The sequence below is a fragment of the Cupressus sempervirens genome, chromosome 11 (genome assembly GCF_028749045.1).
Source record: "Cupressus sempervirens isolate cs-2001-9-10 chromosome 11, ASM2874904v1, whole genome shotgun sequence".
NCBI classification, from domain to species: domain Eukaryota; kingdom Viridiplantae; phylum Streptophyta; class Pinopsida; order Cupressales; family Cupressaceae; genus Cupressus; species Cupressus sempervirens.
The window spans coordinates 549,369,148-549,380,961 of NC_143128.1; positions in this window are offsets into that span (position 1 = coordinate 549,369,148).

An 11,814-nucleotide genomic window follows, 5' to 3' on the forward strand; every position below is an offset into this window, starting at 1 on the left:
CAAGTTGAAAAGAGCTCCAGAACCTATCTAAGAACACAAGGGCGAGAATATTGTAGGAGTGCTTTACCACCCTACCACGAAGCTATTAAGCTTCCCCGGAATCTTCCCTGACATGAAAGATACCCAGCATGGCAACGAGATAGTCTAAACAAGTAAAACTTAGAGGAGTAATGGAATCGTTTCATTTAAAATAAAATCATGGTCTAAACACCATTCACTAACAACAAGGATAACAACATTAGTGTACGAAAGAAAAATCATTAACATTCCTTAATCAACATGTACAGGTCTATTTTCTGTTACATTTGTATTTCCACTATGCACTACTAACATATGTGCATCCTTTCAAAATAATGTAACACTTAATGCATTCTTTTTAAGCTATGTCATTAAGTACAGTGTTAGTTCTAACAGGTCGTTAAAATATAAATAACGAGAAGATGTTATCCAAATTCCTCATGCTTCTCATAATATCCTTGAGTAATAATAACAAGGATCCATATCATTTCTTCCTAACTTATCTGTTGGAAGCATACTTTAAATTCTTACATCATTATGAGCTTTCATCCAAAATAGCATTATTCCAAAGTAAAAACATGTGTGAGCTACAAACTCTCACGAAATAATCTCAGAATTTATATCAAAATCTTGGTGAGCAACAATAATCTCAATGAAATGAGACAAGGTTCACAAGTTTTAGATGCTAAAAGTAATATATATGAATTTAAAAGCACATTTCCAGACAAAATCTAGAGATTTCACTATTTCACTAACTCAAGAGATAGTTATTGTCTACAGATTTATATAGCGTTCATGCAATGATTTCATGTAACATTGTTTCATTTGACAAAATATTGAATAATGAGCACGATTCCTCCCATCAATATATAGATAAATATGTCAATTATATTTTGAGCAGACATATATTGCTAAGCAATGGCAACATTTTCTCATGTGAGATAGCTCATTTATGTTCTTTATTATTGTTTGTGACTCCAATTATATGTGGTGTTTTAATTAACATTTTAGATCACATTTATCAACTAAGCATTTGCAACGCACCACCAGAGCACTACCATACTCACAATTTTGTTCTACTCTAAATCGGGCAAGTGATGAAAACCTAGCCTAATGGCCTAACTTATTTGAGCACAATGAGTAGCATGACAAGAGAAAAGCTCTCAACATTTGCAATACACTGCCTCCATGCCCACAGATTTGCTATTCTCCAAATTGGGCAAATTGTCATGAAACTTATCTTAAATGGGCAACCATGAGTAATATGATAAAAGAAGAATTCGCCGTATTATTATACTTCTCGGATGATAGAAAATTCTAGATTCCAGCGACTAAGGATTGGACATTTTCCAAAACAATCACGAAAGATATATATATAAGAGTGGAGAGCTAGACAATCAATTTGCCCCCAGCGCAATTCTGGTCTCATTATTTGTTCTAATGACAGAAAAGATGGAAAAGATGGTAAAACTTGTGAAGCCATATAAGAGGAAATAAGCAGTAAATATAGGCAGGCAAGCATCCACAGTATTTCTAGAATTAAACAGAGTAGTGCGGAATACTTATCTCAAAATTAAGCTGCTTGTGAGCAGAACTGAATGGTGATGTTTGAAGATTGTAACCCCAAAAATGGCGGGGCTAAGTAACGCATTTTGTCTTCAAGCGGACTGACCGCCATTGAGCGTCTGATGCCATCTGGACTATAGATCGGTCTCTCCCAGTCGAATTAAACCATAGCAAGCTAACTCCAAAAAAAAAATATCCTCCTATCGTGAATAATACCCCCTGCTTATACTCGTCTCTCCATAAAAAAATATTTTCTTATACTCACTTCAGACTGCTACGCTTTCCTGTCCTGAATGAAACTTGAACATGTTCTTTGTACACGCTTTCGAAGCCATCAAGTGCAATCATTTCATCACCAATTTCTCTCATCCCCACCAGGCTCCAGCTCGCCATCACTCATCTTTCTATGTGGCATTGTTTGTCGACAAACCCTTCCAAGAAAAAAAAATTCTCCCAACCTATGGATTGACGAAGTTTTTTTTTTACGCCATTTAGAATTAATTGTGTAATGTTTTAGGGAAGAAGACAAGTAAGCAATCTTAGGTAGTGTGTGGTTTTGATTAGCACGGGCTACCAGAGGCTTGAAACCAGCATGCTTCTACAACAGATTCATGTAATGTCCGTGCCGTAGAAAGTGTTTTGAATATTTATTCTGCCAATAACCGTTTGTTTACATTTCGCTACCCTTTCTAACTGTTTCTTTTCCCCTTATAATTGTTTCTTTAAAACCTCACGTCATTGCTTATAACAAATCGTTATGATATGTTGTTCCATTCTAATTTAAAGAAATTAAATTTTATTAATTTAATCTAAGCAACAATTAAATACCAAATTATTCAGTGTCTCAATAAGTGGGTTATGACATCCTTTCCCCCTTAATAATGCATCGTCCTCGATGCTAGGTCAATACAGAGAATTATAATCAATGAACAATCAAGTAAATAATTTGAATTTAGTCAAACTTCCATTGTTAAATGTTCCAAACAATACATATACTCCTATTCAGATTCTATCATAATCAAGAAGATTGTTTAACATTTCATATGAATGCATTCTAATACAATCAACACACGCAAACACTCATAAGAGATTATTTTTCAACCCAAATTTAAACACTTATTTGAAACAATCAATGCTAGAAAAAAAATAATACACATTTTATATAAGCACATGTATAATAATCATTTCAAGAACCTTTTTCTATGTGGGTGTGTGAATTCCATTACTATTCTATAGTTTTAAAAGGTTAGGCTACCTCTCTCCGACAATATTCCCCCTTTTCTGATAATGTGTCGTTCCCTCTGTTGTATTATAGGAACAACACCCAATGTCAATCCATGATATATCATAAACCAAATCGAATTTCCAATGAAATATATAAAATCAAATACTTCCTTAATTCAAGAAGTCTCAAATTTACTAACATATTGCCTCAAAATCACATGATAACACACACATACCTGTGCACTTACCATACCTTGGCATCACCTATGGATTTTGCCTCGCTAGTAGGTACGTCTTATCTGCACCCTACCATACTGATGCACTGACAATACCTTTAGCTCATTCACAATATCAGTATCTCAAGGAGATCAATTCAAATATTAGGAGTCAAAATTTTTGTTCAACTTTATGATTTCTTAACTCATCTTTTAATCACATCTTGATCATGAGTAACATATTTAATCAGCCATTCATACTAGATGTACCATCTAATATGTGGTGCTCGCGAAGTGAATATCATCCACATCAATAAGTCAGTGCCCACAAAATATAATCAAGTGATGAAATCCCATTACATCTAATTCATCATCATTTGATTCATCATGAAATATAACGACATGCACATATAATATCATCAATGTAATAATTAATAGTTAATCATCATTATGCATCTAAATGTTTGCGAATTTGACATCTAGATGTATTTACATTATAATGCATCATTTAGCTCAAAATTTATAACATGTATCCAATGACTATGAAAAGTAATTGAATGATATAAAAGCCACCTAGTCAAATATATCATGCAACATTGAACCAAAGTTCTTCATCATTAGATAATAAACCCAAATCCCAATCAGATATATTGACCGAAGGTGTAAGTCGAATACATAATTACCAAGTCTATATTTAAAAACATATCGACTAGGGTTCTGAAACAACCAACTCAAGATGACCAAATTGACTAAATAATGACTCACAACTTTCTATAGAATAGAAATCACATGCATGGTGGAGCATCACACAAACATAACACCAATGCAAAAATATTATCAAAGTAGAAAAAAAAGAGGGATCTATATATACCCATTTGCATTCTCATAGGGAGACCATATTTTCATATGCTTACCACATAGGCCAAATGTCAAGTTAGGTTAGTCAAAAATCGTCTAAAATTAGTTGAATCAACAAGTAGATACAATATCTACCATTTAATTTTACAACCTCATTCTACTTTCCAACTTAAATGTCGAAATGATAGGTGCAATAAATATTACATTTCATAACCAATTATTGACCAAATTGTCAAACACATCATATCATCACATAACTATGCCATAAATGAAAATATCAGAAGAAGTTGACCTACATGCTCAACTTTATTCTATTGTGTGTAAAACCATGTCCTGCTAAGTATTTGCCACATTATTAGTTGCAAGAATCACATAAATAAGAAAACTATAGCTTGACTAGTTGACATTTGTTTTGCTGCCATTATCAAGGATTACCAATAATTATCCATTTACAAATGTAACACATGACATTATCCAAGGAATCCATCCATCAGATGCATGATTTACTAAATATACAAAGTATAATGTAAAGCATCATACCTCAATGGGCATCATAGAAAATGTCGACCTACACATCGAACATGGAACAATAAGCACATCATGAAGGCGCAGTGTCATCTATCATATGTTCAGCACCATTAAGTATATCATCTAGGTATGCTCACCAATCACCTGCAAGGATTAGTAATCCAATTTTTATCAAGTGAGTGACCTTAGGCCCTCACGCCCATTTGTCACCATAGTGTGCTTGACCAACATATAAGCACATGTTGTGATGTATGGCCTTTACACCATTAAATCATCACATAATGATATAATTAAGTACATCTCAAATGACGAGCAAAACAATCAAACTGAGATGACATTTTCATTGTGGTCTTCAATCTCCAAAGTTGTAGAACGTCTCCCACCTGCTTCCTGAGACGAAAGTATGGCCTAGGCACTTTAACCTTGCCAACCACAGAGTGGATACTTTCCCCGAAATTCTTCCTAACTCGAAGAATTCCTCGACCCTGACACGAGAAGCCTAGCTTCTCCGAACAAGATGGATCGGATGGATCTGGTGCGACTGTGAAACATTTCTACATTGCAACCATGTGCCTAGTAGTCTAAACACAGAATGTAGCTGGAAAATAAATAACTACATATCTACACATATGCAGTAAAAGAAAAAGAATTCCAAATAGGTATAACCATGTGTCACATATACAGTATTTGGAAAAATTAAAATGGCTTGGCCAAGCACTTTCAAAATCCAAAATTACCTGTAGAAGAAACAAGAACAGACATGTATCCATTCTACAAAACTAGCAAATAGGGAAACTAAACATGAAGATATCCACCTATCTGTCCCATAATTGCTACATTACACCCTTCTATGGAGGAAAGTACACAACATCTAACCTTCCTTGTTTGTCCACATTCGACACCCATAGTGGAAGGTAAGCTTTCCAAAATAATAATAAAAATAGCATAAGATAAATGAAAAAGGAAGAATGGCATATTCTTCACAATCTACTCCCTTGTACATCCTATCAATGCTCCACAATGAACAACATAGATGAAATCACTTCCAAATCATAGGACTAGCAACATCAAAAATATGCGCACACACTCTATCCACCTCAAGATCAAAGAAATCTTAAAAACAAGATTCATAATTCTTAAGTAAAAGTCCAAAAAGGAGATGCAAACCAAAATATAAGTGAACAAAAGTCAAGTAAATAGCTCACATAAGAAATTGCTGGCTTGGTGGTCACAAAGAACATAAAATCTCAAGCTAGTCCTTCATCACATCCAAGTTCATGAAATCGAACATAATAAAATGAAATCCAATTCACTTAAAGCACAATGACTCTCACTAGTCACCAAGAGGGAGTAGATGTTTAACAACACCTTGCATCCAAGGGTCACTAAGAACATAACCAAACTTCTCATGCATCACATGCAATTTATCTTGTTAGTCACATATTTCTAAATGCATAATGGAACATGCAATAGTGTGCAAATAAAATCCATGTTCTTCCTTCTCAACATTTTAAGTTACTCAATGAATCTCATGAACCTGGCATAAAATAGAAATAAATTCTTGCACCACATGTGCATCACATGTCATTTACATAATAAAAAAGATATTTTGCATTGCTATCACAAGTTGAATCTTTGTTTGGTAGGCTCTCATAGCCTACTGCAAAAGTCAACCATCCTTTGACTATCTCAATAGTTCAATTCCAATACGCTCATTATATCATCACATGGTTTAAAATACATATAATCATAAAGATATGAGGTATGCAATTTACCATTCATTCCATAAACTTTCCATTTTGACAATCTTTTAAGGAATGAAATTTTTAAACTCACAATCATGACATGCATAAGGAACATCAAGTCCTTCTATGTCTAATGTAATCATAGCTAAAAGACACATTATGTAACCCATATCATCAACTCATACTATATAAAGTAAACAAGTTGACTTACAGTTCTATGTCTAGCATAGTAACTCAAGGCCCAAGTGTGGAACCAAGAGCTCTGATACCATATGTAATAACTACCCCTGCAAAATAAATGACACATCAGCAATCTCCGTAATATGCGAAAAAATCAACGAGAGTCAAAGTCTTTTGAATATTGACTAGTCAAGATTAGTCGATTAACTATCATTAACTTTACATATATGCTCAAATTTAAAAGAAACTGTAAATTTGTTACCAGATTACTAATACTAGATACCGGATACCAGGTGGTATAACCATGGCGACCAAGTTGAAAAGAGCTCCAGAACCTATCTAAGAACACAAGGGCGAGAATATTGTAGGAGTGCTTTACCACCCTACCACGAAGCTATTAAGCTTCCCCGAAATCTTTCCTGACATGAAAGATACCCAGCCCGGCAACGAGATAGTCTAAACAAGTAAAACTATGAGGAGTAATGGAATCGTTTCATTTAAAATAAAATCATGGTCTAAACACCATTCACTAACAACAAGGATAACAACATTAGTGTATAAAAGAAAAATCATTAACATTCCTTAATCAACATGTACAGGTCTATTTTCTGTTACATTTGTATTTCCACTATGCACTACTAACATATGTGCATACTTTCAAAATAATGTAACACTTAATGCATTCTTTTTAAGCTATGTCATTAAGTACAGTGTTAGTTCTAACAGGTCGTTAAAATATAAATAACGAGAAGATGTTATCCAAATTCCTCATGCTTCTCATAATATCCTTGAGTAATAATAACAAGGATCCATATCATTTCTTCCTAACTTATCTGTTGGAAGCATACTTTAAATTCTTACATCATTATGAGCTTTCATCCAAAATAGCATTATTCCAAAGTAAAAACATGTGTGAGCTACAAACTCTCACGAAATAATCTCAGAATTTATATCAAAATCTTGGTGAGCTACAATAATCTCAATGAAATGAGACAAGGTTCACAAGTTTTAGATGCTAAAAGTAATATATATGAATTTAAAAGCACATTTCCAAACAAAATCTAGAGATTTCACTATTTCACTAACTCAAGAGATAGTTATTGTCTACAGATTTATATAGCGTTCATGCAATGATTTCATGTAACATTGTTTCATTTGACAAAATATTGAATAATGAGCACAATTCCTCCCATCAATATATAGATAAATATGTCAATTATATTTTGAGCAGACATATATTGCTAAGCAATGGCAGCATTTTCTCATGTGAGATAGCTCATTTATGTTCTTTATTATTGTTTGTGAATCCAATTATATGTGGTGTTTTAATTAACATTTTAGATCACATTTATCAACTAAGCATTTGCAACGCACCACCAGCGCTCCCAGAGCACTACCATACTCACAATTTTGTTCTACTCTAAATCGGGCAAGTGATGAAAACCTAGCCTAATGGCCTAACTTATTTGAGCACAATGAGTAGCATGACAAGAGAAAAGCTCTCAACATTTGTAATGCACTACCTCCATGCCCATAGATTTGCTATTCTCCAAATTGGGCAAATTGTCATGAAACTTATCTTAAATGGGTAACCATGAGTAATATGATAAAAGAAGAATTCGCCGCATTATTATACTTCTCGGATGATAGAAAATTCTAGATTCCAGCGGCTGAGGATTGGACATTTTCCAAAACAATCACGAAGATATATATATAAGAGTGGAGAGCTAGACAATCAATTTGCCCCCAGCGCAATTCTAGTCTCATTATTTGTTCTAATGACAGAAAAGATGGAAAAGATGGTAAAACTTGTGAAGCCATATAAGAGGAAATAAGCAGTAAATATAGGCAGGCAGGCATCCACAGTATTTCTAGAATTAAACAGAGTAGTGCGGAATACTTATCTCAAAATTAAGCTGCTTGTGAGCAGAACTGAATGGTGATGTTTGAAGATTGTAACCCCAAAAATGGCGGGGCTAAGTAACGCATTTTGTCTTCAAGCGGACTAACCGCCATTGAGCATCTGATGCCATTTGGACTATAGATCGGTCTCTCCCAGTCGAATTAAACCATAGCAAGCTAACTCCAAAAAAAAAATATCCTCCTCCTATCGTGAATAATACCCCCTACTTATACTCGTCTCTCCATAAAAAAATATTTTCTTATACTCACTTCAGACTGCTACGCTTTCCTATCCTGAATGAAACTTGAACATGTTCTTTGTACACGCTTCCGAAGCCGTCGAGTGCAATCATTTCATCACCAATTTCTCTCATCCCCATCGGGCTCCAGCTCGCCATCACTTATCTTTCTGTGTGGCATTGTTTGTCGACAAACCCTTCCAAGAAAATAAAATTCTCCCGACCTATGGATTGACCAAGTTTTTTTTTTACGCCGTTTAGAATTAATTGTGTAATGTTTTAGGGCAGAAGACGAGTAAGCAATGTTAGGTAGTGCGTGGTTTTGATTAGCACGGGCTACCAGAGGCTTGAAACCAGCATGCTTCTGCAGCAGATTCATGTAATGTCCGTGCTGTAAAAAGTGTTTTGAATATTTCTTCTGCCCATAACCGTTTGTTTACATTTCGCTACCTTTTCTAACTGTTTCTTTTCCCCTTATAACTGTTTCTTTAAAACCTCACATCATTGCTTATAACAAATCGTTATGATATTTTGTTCCATTCTAATTTAAAGAAATTAAATTTTATTAATTTAATCTAAGCAACAATTAAATACCGAATTATTCGGTGTCTCAATAAGTGGGTTATGACAGATTGTTTCAAGGATTGACCCAATCTCCTTTTCTGCTAGCCATGAGCTATTTTCCAACTTGGTTCCTATAGCCCGTTGGATGTCGTCTGAGATCTCACTGGCAACATGTGGAATGTGTGTAATTCGTTCTAGTTGCATGGTTGGTGTACTGAAACCCTTAAGAGTGTGTTTGGACTTCCGAGAGTGCTTGGTTGTGAAGTAGATTTTATTCTTGATTTTTAGGGTTCTTTGGTGGAACATTACGGTGGTTCTTATTTACAAATAATACAAGCATATGCAAAAGCTGTCCAAAAAAAAGACTTGTCAAAAGAGACACAATATTATTTCTTCCAACTACAACTTACCATTGTTCTAAGTTTGGCACATTCAATAGAGATGGTATCTAAAATCTTGTCAACATTTTCAATATATTTTCCAAAATGCTGATATTTATTTCAGATTTTAATATATTTTGTAAATTATTTCTATAATCATCATGAATAATCTTCTAATACAAAATTGTAACCTTCATGTTCTCTTACAGGGTAATACTAGACAACAATATGATTGTGTAATGAAATTACATAGACATTTCCAATTAGGTAGACACTGTCATTCTGGTGTTTGATGTACCATTTCTACTGCAGATTTTTAAGATCGACCCACATAAGAAGTATATTTATTCTTTTGTAGTAAGTGATATCCAGCTTCTTGGATATGATTCTCATAAGAAAACAGACATGAAAATGACACTGTAGTTCTGAGACTGAGAATAGCGGTTCCAAACTAACACGTAATGAGGTTGAGTTTTATGTATTACTGTGGATCCAAAATTTTCTAATTTCCAATGCTAGAATATGGGTGCACATATTTTTAACATAGTTTACCTTTCTATCGAAATAAGAACGGGAACTTCACTCGAAACTAAATTATCTAATGGCTGCACATCATATCAGCCCCCGTCATTATTTCTCTTTAGGAATTTCTAAAATCTATTGCCGCGAAATCAGTTATAATTCCGTGTTACTTCAACATTGACTTCTACATACAATACTTGACATTCCTCTTATTTAGAGATGCCAAAGACTGATGATACACGCACTTCCAGGTATACGACAAAAAAAAAACTTTCTTCGTTTACTGCCTTTTGTTTTTACTCCTGTGCCAAGACTTGAGCTTCAGGCATTATTTATTTTCCTTTGATATGGTAGACTGTGTGGAGGCTTGTCTATGTTTTCTTAATATATCAAATTTAGTCTATCAAAATTTCAATAAAACCTGGCTTCTGTAAGATCATCTACGTTGATCTCACACTTCACATAACTTTATGAGTTTGGGTTTTTTTGTTCACACAGTTCATCTAATACATTTTATTTGGCTTCCTTTGTTATTATTCCGGTCATTCTGTTTTTTCAGAGACAAATAACAGTTATGTTCAAATTTAAGGCAATTCTTTTAGTTCACATTTCTAAAAACTTTCCTTGGTATGCCCATTGCACCCTAAAATGTGATTGCTACTGTCTATATGATTTTGTCAGTTGTACAGAATTTTTTTGATGAACACAGTTGCCCTACCACGTGACTGATTATCGCACTCTTCCATCCCATTTCATCGGATAGAAGCAATTTGTTAAGCCAGACGTTGAAACAAAGGACCACAAAGCCAATAGTGTCACTAAATGTCTTTGCCAGATTAGTCCCATAGAATTTTTAACCTGCGATATCTCATCAAAAACATACAACCCAATTATATCTCCTGAACAGCTACAACCCTATTATATCTGAAATCTCATGAGTAAGCTACATCCCCATTAAGAGGGAGAACGATAGTTTCTCAAAATATAGGTGAATCATTGTTTTTAATTGTTTTCAAGATAGAGATTAGTCCAATTCCAAATATTAGCCTCTATAATATCCCTATCGTACACCACATTCTCTTGCAGGGGTCTTGGTGTTCATGTGCACAATCTTGTAGATAACCTGTTGCCACAGTTCTTTCTCTAAATTTATTGTTTAGGCAAGTGATTCTGGATTAGATGATTAAATCTCTTTAGACAGTTTTAAACGCCACTAATGTTCCTGTTCACAAACCCATTTCTTTGGTATATTTGTATCCGAGAACATGCGTTCAGGTAGTTCAAGTAGCAATCTAAAGTTATGGCACAGAAACATGTCCAGAAGTGGGGTGCAGCAAGATATATGACAGGTGCAGAAAATATATTACTGTAAGTATATTTTAATCAGGTAGGCCAAAAATTAGCTCTTTGAAGAATGTTATATCATAAAAGTTAAGTTCAACTGTTCAAGGCATTTCCCATGCTATGATACATCGCATAGGAACATGGTGACAGGGATGCCGAAATTATAGGTCTAGAATTAAATGGCAGCTTCAAGGCACTTGAGACTTACAATGCACAGAATATGTTGGAGCGTCATGAAAATATTTCGCATTCAACTTTTCACTGAGAATGTGAAAAATGAAGGCAGAGAAAATTTTGATTTGAAGAGTTTCTCATAAGTAATGGACAACAGTATTTATCACAAAAAAAGCACTGCATGATGGTGCCACTATGACCATAAAAATAATATGGATTAAAGAAGTTTATACAAAACTGCAGAATTTCATTTCATGTGCAGACCATACAAATTGATAATAAACAAGTATCTTCTCTTTCCAAATCAGGATGCAAACAAAAAATCGATTTATTTTGCAGTCAACCAAAACCTTTG